Source organism: Vanellus vanellus (assembly GCF_965231255.1).
Source record: "Vanellus vanellus genome assembly, chromosome: 6".
NCBI lineage: Eukaryota > Metazoa > Chordata > Aves > Charadriiformes > Charadriidae > Vanellus > Vanellus vanellus.
This window is the reverse complement of record NC_138911.1, coordinates 65716474-65730310: the sequence shown is the minus strand read 5'-3', so window position 1 is coordinate 65730310 and position 13837 is coordinate 65716474.

Genomic DNA, 13837 nt, shown 5'->3' with positions numbered 1-13837 from the left:
GAGAGCGCATAGCCCAGGACTGCCTCACAGACCTGCAGCCTGCTGATCGCTAGCCGAATTCTGCCAAGGCAGGGGACACAACCATAGCACCACAGCACCTTGGCTGGTATTATACAAGCCCGATTAAGCCAATCTATAGGCCTGCAAATGCAGAAAGGGGAGCTCCCAGACCTGCCCTCCCTAGCTAGGTGACCATGTCTCCTCAACTGCATATAACCCGATGCTTTTCTTGAACTTGTTTAAACAGGTTCAGCTTGCTACGCATCAGGAGACAGAAAAATAAAATACCTTCCTGCACGAATACTGGGCCTGCTCAGGATGAAGTTAGAACCACAGCACACACAAAATGCACATCATCACACCAGCACAGACCAGTAAGTCCTCTCAGCAAACACAAGCTGTTGGATCAGATCGGTCTTAGCCAATGCATGTACTCATTTTCTTCCTTGTGCAGAAATAAGCTGGCTATCTTAAGACAATCAAATCCATATGGATGCAGACATCCTCTCCATACAAAAGAGGCTCCACTGATTTAAGAAAAAAACTACTTAGAAAATAATCCCATGAAAACAGTAAGACTCCAAGTGATTTGTGTACCCACGCAGAATATGTTGCTTAAACATGCCATCCATTTCCAGATGGAATTAGTTTCATTCCATACAAGCTTTGTGGAGGTAAAAGTCATGTTCCAGTCTGAATCCAAACTCTCTCACAAATAAAGGCCAGCATCCTGCACAGCTATCCCAACAACTTCCCTTTTCTCAGCTATAATTGGACTTGGTTCATTTGGACAGAGTCCTGGAATAATGCCATTGCTATTCCACTCTCCTCTTCCGCACTCAGCAGTAATGATGCTTTGTCTGTTAGGTGTCTACTAATACTTTTCAGTTCTTCCTGACGCAGGAAAGAGCCCAGGAGCTAAAGAGAAGTGGGGGAAGTGCCTTTTTTTTTTTTCCTAGCAAGCACCAGATATTCACTACCAAGTCTCAGGTTTGAAGTTAATACCTACCACCTCCTTCCACTTGGCCACAAGCATATCCCAGAAGACAGAAGGAATATGATCAAGGAATATATGCAACTGTTCGATACCATTATTATTCAGTGCTTGAATTTGCAAAACAACAGGATTTAAATTAACTGAGAAACATAAACACTATAAAAAGTTCCTAAAATATCCAACATATAAAATAATTTTATACAAAGGCTTACCACAAGAGCTCTGTTACACATTAAGCCCAAGTGAATATCGTGCAGAATTAATTCACTCACTAAATTTTAAATATGTAACTTAAGCAATATAGGACAGTGTGAAAACAGTGTCATATTAAAGCTATATGCATAAATATATTCATTTATATAAACTATATACATATATTATATAAATTTATATATGTAAAACCAAACATGCCAGGTTCCAGTGAAGGAAGAATTCAATGCAGAATAGGCACTGTGCTCAGCCATTTACAGATGCCAAAACTTCCAGTACCTCCTTTCAAATTTAACCATGCACTGCTTGGCCATGCTGGCTGACTTCTTGAGTATTTTGTATCTTGAATTCAAACACATTACACTTCCTAACAAAGTGTAGTGCCCCATGGCTCGAAATTGATCATAGCTTTAATCCCACTACTGTCCTTAAAGTCATGTATCAACTGAAAGTACAATCTTTGTATTTTTTATTACATCACTAAATTTTACAATATAATATTGTATAACCCATGTTGTATTTCCCAAACAATTTAAGCTGGCAGCAGCTATGAACCCTGTCCTGGAGGAAGCCATGCCTGTGTTTGTTCTGGCTCAAATATTCTGTGAACCAGGTAAATTGACTCACATTAAAACCAACCTAGAGAAAAGTTTAAACAGTATCAGTTACTCCATTGGTTTGTTATGGCATCACATGGAATACTTGCGCCAGCAGAGGTGGAAAAAAGAAAGAGGACCATGGGAACAAACTCCTAGAGCTAGGACCGCATCTTTTGACAGCAAGGATCAGATGAACCACTTGAACCACTCCAGGATTTAATTTAGGTGCTTTTCTTTTTGTTAGGTTTGTTTTGCTAGTGTCCGCTCCAGTCTCTACACTAAACCTAGCCTACCTGCACAGAAGTCAATCTGCTGCATCTAGTACAAATGTAAGTACATCTCAGTTACCACATAAAATGCCAAATCAAGAATGCTGTTTCCCATGGTAAGAGACAGCTGTAGGAGAGGAACATAAAAATGAGGAAACAACCCCAAGCCATAAACAATTAGATTTCTAGTTGCAAAACGAAAGAAAGATTTCACCTTTCCTTGCAGAAGTTAGGAAACCTTTCAGTATGCAGCCTATTTCGGCTTAGCCGAAGAATTTTTTTAATTTAATTTTACTCTTAGAATACAATCATGGAATTTGGTTTGTTTTAAAAACCTACCATCAGGTGAACAACTTCTTGCCTTTCTGTTAAGAGTTTATATGCATCCACATAAGCGTTAGCAAAAGGAAACTAAATTCAACATCTGCTGAAACAGGATCTCTTGTTGAGTGCAGTGACGCACACATAGATGTGCGTTATGTATGTATACATGTGCACAGAAAAAAGTTAAACTATGTCAAAGCTTATTTAAAAGAAGCCTGCACTGCAGAAATAGTATAAAGTGTGTTATATGAAACCAGGAAGCTTCAGAAGCCAAAATTGCCATCCCAAACACTACAAAAAGCATAGAAGTGACTTTCAGATTGTACTGATACTTAGAGCAGAATAAAGTTTTAAATAAACACAAATCTAGTTAACGTTTCAGTACCTGAAATAAGTTTCTCAGTCTTCTCAATACTTGTCACAGTGAGCCTAAAATCCTAAGAACCTAAGACGACTTGCATCTGAGGTATCTGGGCTGACAGCCAGGAATTCCTGGATTGGGAATTCTGATTTAACAAAACGTCTGTGTACAGAGTGCACTTTGGGTAACAGCGACATTTTGTTTATAGTCATCACTCAATACAAAGGTTTCATAAAATGTTCTGGTCTCCACTGGGATCCAATTAACATAAAGGGCAAGGTGGGGAGTGTTACAACATGTTTTACAACCTAAAACATTTGACTTTTTCCCTTCTAAAATTTCAAGAACTTTTTGTATTTCTTCTGGAGTTGTTGCCATAGGATTATGAAATAGCATAATACTAAGACCAAAGTAGGAAATCATATCAAGTACATGTGTGCTTGTACCAACGTGATTTTTCAGGTTTTACATTTTACTTAACGCATTTTAAATTTACTCCAAGTAAATGACAACACAAGTATCACAAGCACACCTTATTCATATTTGCTTAGATTTTTATCTAGACCAAAACTGCTATGCTATTTTTCCCCGACAGTTCCTTTCAAGTAACAAGGAAGTGGAACTGTAAAGCAAGATGAGATGGCAACATCTAGCAGTAAATTGGTACATTTGGGGGGGGGGGGGGGGGGGGGGAGAACAAAACCAACAACAAAATATCAACTTTTAAAAGGGATAACCCCAGTATGGAAATACTTCAATTAAATTTTAGCAAGGAAAAACCTCTTTTCATAGTGATTAGGTAGATAAATAACTAAAAGAGGAAGAACTTGTGAGAACCGGTACCTGCCATTGTCGGCAAAGTACATCCCACCAGCTTGCTTTAACCTGAACCTTCCTCCAGTCTGGTGACCAATACAGAGCTTTGAGCCATCACAAAGGAATTCAGGGACAATCCCACATTCAGAAGAACAGTTCTACAGCTCCCATCCACTGGGCAGTCTCTAAAGCCACTCCTGGCCATGCTGGTTGTTATGCAGTATCATTACTGGAATTACCAGCCAGAAACACCCGAAGGGACAAGCACTTAAAAATGAAGAGAAAGTTGCTTGTGGTTGGACTTCCAACTGTTCAGATGTGCATTTACCATCTATCTCATTATCTTACTATCCTGCTGGGGGATGGAGGAGCTCCAAGGAAGAGAAGCTGACAGGAACTGAGTATTACCTGTCCTGACCCTCCTCTTATTGCACAGAAGAGGCACTCAAGGGAGGTACTGGCATACTCACAGATTTCGCTAAAGCTGGAAGTCTCCAGTCTCGCAAGCATACACGCTAAAGGACTGAATGCATATGGGGGCAGCGTATCTTTAAAATCATGCAATTGATAAGCAATTCTCTGTTCAAAGGAAGCGACTGAAATTTTGAAGAACCAGCTGATTATATACCCTCACACACATGCAAATCCATGCAAAGCCTATTTTGACTTTTTTTTTTTTAAATCCAGTCAAGCAATTGACCTTTAACTTTATTCAAAACTATCTGGATGATACAATAGTAAGATGTCACTGATACAGCTGAAAGGTTCTGGTTTGGATTAGGCCTGTACAAAAATGAGGAACAGAATGTTTTTCATGATTTGGGTTTATGAATCTGTGTTGTTTCATGATTTACTATATTGGAAAGAAAATCCAATAAGAAAGATACTAGAACTTAAGCCACATCAGCAGTTACCGGCACAAGAGGGCAAGAAAAAGCAGATATAACTAGATTACGAAAGTGACGGCATTGCTTAGCGCTTTGCTGAGAATCATGTGTTCCAGCTATCACAAAGAACCCTTTCTTAAAGTTAAGCATGAATTTTAAAGCACTTTCTTTTTCATGAAGCAGTACACTTCTCCATTAAGAAGTTCTTTTAAAATGGAGGTGGCAAAAACCCCATAGTAGTCCTGACTTTTTATTTCTAGACTTGTTGAGAATCATAGGACTGAGTTTAAGGAGAACAACAACAAAAAAATAACATGTACCAATTTTCAGCATGTCCCCTGAGGAAGCAAAGTGGAATTTAAAAGAACTATGTTCAAATAGAGTATAAAGGTGTGTAGTCTTGAAGAAGTCACTTCAGAAAGTGAAAACACTGAGAAGTGTTATGGCAGTTGAAAAGCCACAGAATGTATAGAAAAAACAACCCTCTTTTCAATGCTGTCTTTACAAATAGTATTCACAGTAGGATTTCTGAAGATCAGCAAAGCAATTCAGAATATGATGTGAATGTGTCACATCCTAGAAGCAATTAAGTAATGTCATCAGCAGGGAGCGGCACACCAAATCACTAACAGCACTGCAGAGACATGGGACATCAATGCATTTATATTGCCCTAAGTACAAAAAAAAAAAAAAAAAATTCCAGCACATAAAAAAACCAAACACACAAAGCACATGCAGACTTAATTAATTATAATAGTACAATCCTGCACAGAATAGGAAGCTCCTCCCAAGCAACTTACATGTTTTTATATACTGGCAAATGAACCTTTAACTCTGTATATCACTGATCCTTCCAGCTGGTTGCAAGCACCCACTAATTTACCAGAAGTCTATTCTGATTGATGATACTCACATGAAAGACTTAACTAATGTTCATGAAGTTGAATTCAAAACACTTTTTAGTAAAATCAGCAAGAACTCACTTATTGCCATCCAGGACTCTCTTGAAGTAAAATGACAGCATGTATTCTTCAATGACTCTCCATTTTTTTGAAGCTCACTTGAAAAGGAATATTATCTGATTCAGACACAAGATATATCATTAAATCTACTTTGTAAGAAAATCAGATAAATCCTATCCACAAAATCTTTATCATTATCACTGGACAGAGTAATTAGGAATGAACATATCCATTTACAGGGAAAATGGGGATATTCATTTTAGCCAATCTAGAATAACTGCAAGATATTCTGACATATTCTGATACATTTTGAGGGGTCTAAATTTTTTCAAAAGGCCTCTTCTGAGCAAACAAAAACATGCTTTTGTAAGACAGACAAATCCTTTTTGGTATAATAAATATATGAACACATCAGTTGGCTAAGATAGAAAAAGGAATCTCCAAGTTACGTGAAAAGTACCTCCAAAAAAGGATCAGACTTTAAAAACAAACAAACAAACAAACAAACAAAAAAAACTCAAAACAAAACCCTAGCCTGCTTTTCTCTTTCCATCAAACTCCTGGCCAACACTCAATTGTCTTGTCAGGCAGCAACTTAACTCAGTTGAATTTCAGCTAAATTCAGCTTCAGATACTGGAATCTAATACCAGTCTGGTAAGAGCACTCATCTTCTTCTCCCTCTCTCCCAACACCGCCTGTCCTTTATTGCTGCAGTATTCTCAGTCATCTGTTCCTTTCTTCATCCACAGAAAAAGCAGGAGTGGAGTAAAAGTAAGAATTCTCCACATGAAATTGTCCCACCTTTATACAGTGCATTTCATGGGCTTCCTATTCAAGTACCTCTTATATGTCAACAGGATCATTGCTTTTAGTGGAGCAGGGCAGGTAGTCTTTCCTCTCTGCAGTTTTCACAACTCATGTGATTTTATTCTATTTTCTTTGAAAGTGCCCCTCAAATATCCCCGTTTCATTGAGACAGTGAATTCCTCCTGTTGCTCAAGCTGTGACCCAATCACAACACAAGATGCTGTTTTCAATTAACAAGTCTACTAAGACAAGGAAATCTTGGCTCAAACCCAAACCATATGGAAGATCTGTCTCTGGATTTTAGTGCTGCTGCCTTCTCACATCAAGTGCCACCTCAGTGGGGTATACCCTACAGTCTCCTTGTTCTGCAGACATTTTCCCTTTTCTCCAGGCTCAATTATTTCACAGAAAGCCATTTACTCTGAATGAGGATCTAGGAGCTTCCTGTACACAGGAATTCCCTGCACAGTTGTGTTCACCACAGTTCCTCTCAGAAAGTGTTTCTTCCAAGAGCATATTAAAGCCGCTAATAAGGCAGTCCCAGACACTATGCTATGTGCCTACATTAAGTAAGCAGCAACTGTCCTTACAACTTGCTATTTTTCAATTCACCTTCAGAAAACATCCTTTTGATCACAAAGTTTTAGTTCCCTTATTAACTTCCACAGCCTTAAGAGGAACAGTAGTAGTCTTTGGTGATGACGCTGCTTGGGGTTTTCCCAACAATAGGTCCAGCACCCCAATGTCAAAGCAGACTAAAAATCTTGGACCCACACACTGATCAGCCTTCCCATATGGGTGAACTCTGTTCATAAATCAGTGTACTGACTGCCTCTATCATCTTATTTTGGCTGCAGTCAACCCCTCATCCTGCCAGCCAGTCATTTTATCAGTAACAACGTCATCTTGTGGTATTCCTGTTGCCTGGAACCATTACTGACAACATTCCTCATTACCTCAGTGTTTCTGCATAATATTCTTCCTTTCTGCACAAGCTTCTGAGATGCTTGGTGACAGAACAATACACATCTCATCTACTTTCACTCAAAACCTCTGCCTGCAGCTAAGAAAAAAAAAAAACTATTACCAATATTGCCATACATGGAAACAGTTTTCTCTACACCCCCCTCCTCCATATACTACCATTCTTTTTGTTTTGTACACCATCCTCTCCACAAATCCTTTTGTCATCACACAACAGCACATTTCACCCATGCAGTTTTTTCTCTTCAACATAACAAAAGTTTGAAGTATCAGTTCCTAGCATCATCTCTTATATGTTTAAGACCAATGGATTCGTCTATTTACAACAGAAAAACTGGAAGGTGGAACATGGAAAGGCATGGTAAAGAACTCAAAAGGTAATCTAGTCCAGTCTATTTCATGGGACATATCATAAATTTTATTAAAGAAACATCGATAACGTGCTCTAGGCAATCCTGCTTTAGCAGGGGAGTTGGACTAGATGATCTCTAGAGGTCCCTTCCAACTCTGAAAATTCTGTGATTCTGTGTGTGATTTTCCTCATTCAAGAAAGCATTAAGTAACAGCCATAAACCCAACACAATTCAGCTACAGTTAAAACACATTTTTTACTATAATAGTCACAAGCCATGACAAGTCTTGGATCCAAACAAAACACAGTTCCAATCCGGATTCAAAATGCATTGGTGTATGGGAAATCAAGTTGGTTCACCGACACTGGTTCCATGCATATTTCCTCAGCAGCAGCACTCACCTCTGCTACTATTACCATCTTCCCAAAGCTCCACCATTGTGTCAGCAACCAAATCAGGGTATTTTCTTCTGCAGTATTTTTCTCTCCAGTGTAATTGGCTCATTGCACCAGTTTACCAGATGACCCAAGGAATGTCATCACCAGATGAAGGTAGAAGAGCAAAAAAAAAAAAAAAGGCTGCTTGCTCCCCACAGTCAAGTGTAACACACAGTTTGAGTAATACTCAGTTGGCACAGCCTTCAAAAAAAAAAAAACAACAAACAAACAAAAAAAAAAAACATTCCCAGTCCCATGCACCCATTCCTACAGCAGAGCTATCCCCTTTCATTCTAGCAGACACTTGGGGAGCCACATAGTCCTACCAGGGATCTGACTGGACTTAATGTTAGCAGGTAAGCTTTTAAGACCATTCTTGCAATACAGTATTTCTCCTACATAGCTCTTAAAAATTAACAGTAGGAAATTGTCTGCAAAGCAAGGGCAGCCCTAGCAGAAACAGGCGATTTCCACAGCAGTAATTTCCACTAGGATTCACCACGGCATTGCACAGTGCATCTAGTTAGCTGAACTGCTGTTTCTTCTTTGGCCTGTACTTCTTTTGCTCTGTATCGGTGCAGTCTGTTCCTCCTGTCAGCTAGGTCTTGGTTAACAACTCTCCAGATAGCAGCCATTACTACTAAAGAGGTCTATGGGGGTTGTTGCTTTTTTGAAGGCTTGAAAGTTTTTAAAGTTGCTGTGACAGAATACATGCATCTAGGTATTAGTCATATGGGGAAAAATACAAAGCCAAGCCTATGTGTATTTTAATATATTCCCCTCAATCCAGTAGATTCCTCTACCGTTAGGGAGAGGCTAACTGTGCATGCAGGACCCCCTGCCTGTCAGCTCTTCACAGGTACATCAGGGTGATCCGACACCACCACTGAAGTCAAACTAACAGGGAGCTGTACCTTCCCCTCACCCCGCTGCTCCAGCCAGGGGGTCTTCCTGCTTCCCTTCCCACTGCGTACAGAGATTACAGGATCACAAAACAAGCCATTTCAGATGGCAGATCCATCACCCCACTGCCGGAGGGGGTGACAGGTAACAGACAGGAAAAAGAGAATTCTTGCAGGTTTCTCCGAGTCAGCTACAACTGGAACAGGAACTCACAGCTGCCGATAGGAAGAGAGCAGACTGTTGCTATTAAACTGCCTCATGACTCCAAAAAAGTCTTCGCAGTCATCCTTTTCGCTCTCTCCAAGCTTCAGCCCAGCCTCAACAAGCCACTCTCACCTGCCCCGAGCACACAGGCAGAGTCCTCCCTTGCAGCCGCTGTTTCTGAGGTTCAGCTTTCAGTGTTGTTAGGAGACCAGGGGAAAAGGCAGAGCAACAACATCCACAGTCACTTCCAGCCCTGCTCTGCTCACTGAAGCACGCAGCAATACAAAAAAAAAAAAAAACAAAACAAAAACACACACACCAACCCAAACTGGAAAATTCATTGTGCATGGTATTTATACACCAATTGACTCATTCGAGAGCTTGTGAACTGGTTATGGACTGCTGCCACCCTGAGCAAGTCTGAAATTCCTGGTCAAACCCACAGGCTGTTTTCCTTTTATTTAGATGTTTTTAACACACAAAAAACACAACTAACACGGTGATCTCACACCTGTTTGTATAAATCGGTTTATATTAAGATTTTAACAGTTATTTAAAAGTTTGCACATTTAAAAGATTTCTCCTTTGGTTGGGCTTTTCTATGTGGTCAATTTAAATCCATTAACTTCAGCAGAAAATTTTAAGAGCCTCACTGATTTCAACAAGTAACATTTATATCATAACATCTGATGCCAAGAAATCTTTCTATGCCACACACTTCAAAGATATCAGCTGTTTTAAAGATGGATATTCTAGTACATGCACATGAGAGCATGTACAGTAGCAAAATACACCAGTACTGCAATGATTCCCCTCACAGGCAAACTTCAGATACCTCCACTAACTGTAAGAACCCTCAAAAGTTACACCAGTAACTTTAGCTTCAGTAGGTACCTCCAGTAATACCTACATTTACATTCCATGCAAGTGTACTGAGAACTAAATGCTCAAACTTTGACATGCGTCCTCCCAAAACCCACACAAATCCATTTCAAATGAAAGAGAAAAATGCACTTTCTCATTGATAAAAGCAATCAATTAAGGAAGGAATAGCTTAGTCAGGAAGCCACTCTAGTATTAGTCTACAATTAAGTTGGAGCTTTGTTTACATTTTCCCCTTGGCAAGAAAAGGAAGTTATGTCTTCCAGATTTCCTGCAACAAGCTCTCTCCACATTTCTAAAGCATTCATTTTTGTCCTGTAACATGAACACGCAAGTTTTACAGAACAGTCAAAGGAGTGTTCACATGTTGACATAACATGTTGTTCCTAAAAACGGATGCACCAATCATTTATATATTAAATTTCATTAATTCAGCAGTATCTACACATACTTCACGTACGCAGACTTTAAGATTGCACAGTTACGAGACCCTGTGGGCTGGTTTTTTGTTTAAATATTTGCTAAAGCAAATCTGCCCTTTGAGCAGACTGATGATATGCCTTAACTATTCCCTCTCCCTCCACAAGATTTGAAGCTTTTCAGCTGCCCCAGAACATCTGAAAAAAAAAATAGATTTTTCAAAGAAGTCAAAGAAAAGTTTCAGAAGGATAGCCTGTTATACTATACTAATTAGAGGAGATACTCTATTAAAGCAACCCATTGCTCTCAATCTCATTTTAGACTGAACTTTGTTCATCTTTCTCTTATCCACAACTATCCTTGATACTACTACTCTTTCACACTCAAAGCAAGTGCAAAAGGCAGAAAGGGAAGCCTTTGCCAGTGTGTGTTATACTTCTACTTCTCAATTAATGGAAGAATCAACGGAGGTTGATTGGAGGGATTGGAGGGGGATTGGACTAGATGATCTTTTGAGGTCCCTTCCAATCCCTAGCATACTGTGTGATACTGTGTGTGATACTGTGTGAGGTTTGGTAATTTCATCAATATATGGAAAAAAGTCAACATTGCCACCACAAAAAGCAATCTCACTTCCCTCTCTACCGAGATGATCACTCCCGCACAACTCTCCATTCTCTACTAGCACATTCATATTCAATGAACCAGAACAGTTTTTAGCTGGATCAGTTTTCAGATTAACAAAAATAGAAGGTTCACTTTAACTTAAAGGAAAAGAGTTAATCTTCTATATGTGGGAAAAAAAAAAAAAAGGCAAGTTCCATTTTCTTCCCAGTTTAAAACAAGGATGAAACGCAGATTCAAGAGATGTTTAAATAAGCATTCTCATTAGCTTTGAAGATTGCTAGTGCTTAATACAATTCAACCCTGATGCAGGTAATGCCATTCACAAAATGTGATATTTTAAAATTTAATTCTTCATAAAAATAAGTTGGTAGCTAAAAACAGAATGAAGGGAGATGGGAAGAAGAGCCCTAAGATGGTGGTGGGGAAATATCTAGATCCGCACAAGCCTCTTAATCCAAACTGGCAAGTTTTGAGCCAACAATCAACTGAGGAACTATGCACTAATGAAATTACTTTAGATATTCTCAGCAGAGAGAAACTAAAATGTCTTGAGAAACTTACAGGAAGATAAAACAAATTTTTTTTCCTTAACATGGAAAAGCCCCTGAGTAGCATGGACAGATCTATTGGAAAGTTTGCTTTAGAACCATACTTCCAAGTAACATCATTTTCACAAGCCTTGTAATTTAAGCCTGAAAACCAATTTTAAATAGTAGATGTCCAGGTTACAGTGTCGAAGTTCTTGGTTAAACGCAGTTAAAAGACACGCAGCTTTGATTATACATAGAAGAGTCACTTTACCACAGGTTACCAAGCCTTCAGGATTAGAACTATGAAGTACTATTAGAGAGGGAATAATCTTATACTGTATGACAGCCTTACTATGCTAGAAGGATATTTTGACATTTCAACCCCAAACGCACATTTTCAAGAGTGTTTAATAAAGGGCTAAACCCTACAGAGATTTTAATGACCAAGTAAGAAGCAGGAGGTACTTTCTGATCTAAATAATGGATTTTTGGGGGAGTTTGTGGCTGTTTGTTTTTTTTTTTTTTTTTTAAATAAAAAGATAAAGAGACAGAAAATTATTCTCTTAAATATTTATCTTTGGCTATACAAAAAAAAAAAAAAGTCAGCCAAGTTGGGACATGAGAATCTGAAGCAGTAAATACACATTATCTAAAATCTAGATAAGTTAAATCCCCAAATCACTTATGAAAATAAACTGCAGAGGAGACGTAGACACTTGGTACGTCGGGAGGCTGGGGGGGACTCACAGAGACACTGACCAGCAACTCCTCAGGCTGTTTTATATACATTCCTTTGTAGAAATTATGGTACTTGCATCTAGCTCACTGGTAACAACTGTTGCCTCTTAGGAGCTGAAAAGTACTGACACAGCTTAGATTCTTCTTCATTCAGTATCAAGGCCATCACTGCACTGAATGATGCAAAACTTCCTGTCTTGAGTGTGCGTTCTGTCAACTCAGCATTCCTCTACCAAACGACTGTCTGAAGTACAACAAACAATGCATTTCAAAAACTTCCTAGAAGAACCTCATTACAGACCAACAAAGGTACCTTCAACTTAAAATGTCAGTATAAGCAATTTGATTGTTTCAGTGAGCTGTACTCACTGCTAGAATGGCTTTAAAGAAATCCATGAACCCATTAACATTACCTTCTCTGCCTGCATTCTAGAGATTTTATATGCACTTCATTTCACTTTTTGAGACACTTGAAATTGACATGCCCATTACAGGATAAGCCAAGACAAAGGATATCAACCTTTAATATACTCCCACACTCGATCAATTTTTTTTATTTTTTTTTTATGTGGTAACACAAAATTCTGCTGTGTATATGCCTACATTCCTCCCTTCTCCAAGATGAAATCTCCTGGTCATTCAGTTAAATACCACAAGCAGCTTCAGAAGTAGTTAACCCTCTATGTATTTTAAGAAACAGACATCTGGGTACATGAGAGAAAACCTGTAAATGCCTCTGCTTGTACAAAGTACTTCAGCAGACCCTCATACTAAATGCTACAGGATTTACATGGATGAGCACTATAATTATCACAGCAGCAGCAGAAAGCCTTCATGCAAGGACATGCATCTTCCTTGATGAAGTCAAAGATCACCAAATCCACAGCAAACCCAGTTTCTCAGTTCCAACAGTCAAGGAACTACTTCCCCCCACCACTCCCTTTACACTGAATCACCATAAGAACAAAGCTAAGGCTTAAAAAAAAAAAAAAAAAAAAAAAAAAAAAGCTGAAAGACTAACACAGCAAAAGGCAGAAGATATTGTCTCATTGCATTCTGATTGGATTTGTTATTTTAGAAGGCTTTTTAGTCAGCTCTCAAGGAACATTTTCAATATTGGAGTCAGGAGAAAGAATATGAAAAGGAACTTTTGTCACCCATACTGATAATTTTTTAAAGCAACTAGAATAACCTACCCATCACAGAAGTGTTTTAAATACTTCATTGCAGCACAGAGACATGGGGTAGCAGATGATGATAAACAAAGAAGCATTCCAATTTCTCACTAATGCAATGTGATCTACCTGGTCACTCAAAAAATACTTTAATTTGCATATAAATAGGTATAATTTTACTAAGGTTTGACACCTTCACAAGACTTCGGTATTATTGCTCTCTGTATTCCAAACCTTGATTCAAATCTCAGTGCTGGACTATAAGAAAGAACAATCCTCTCTGACACAAACTGAAGTCTAAAACACACACAAATACATTCTGCAGCTCTACTGATCACACAGAGCTTCTGC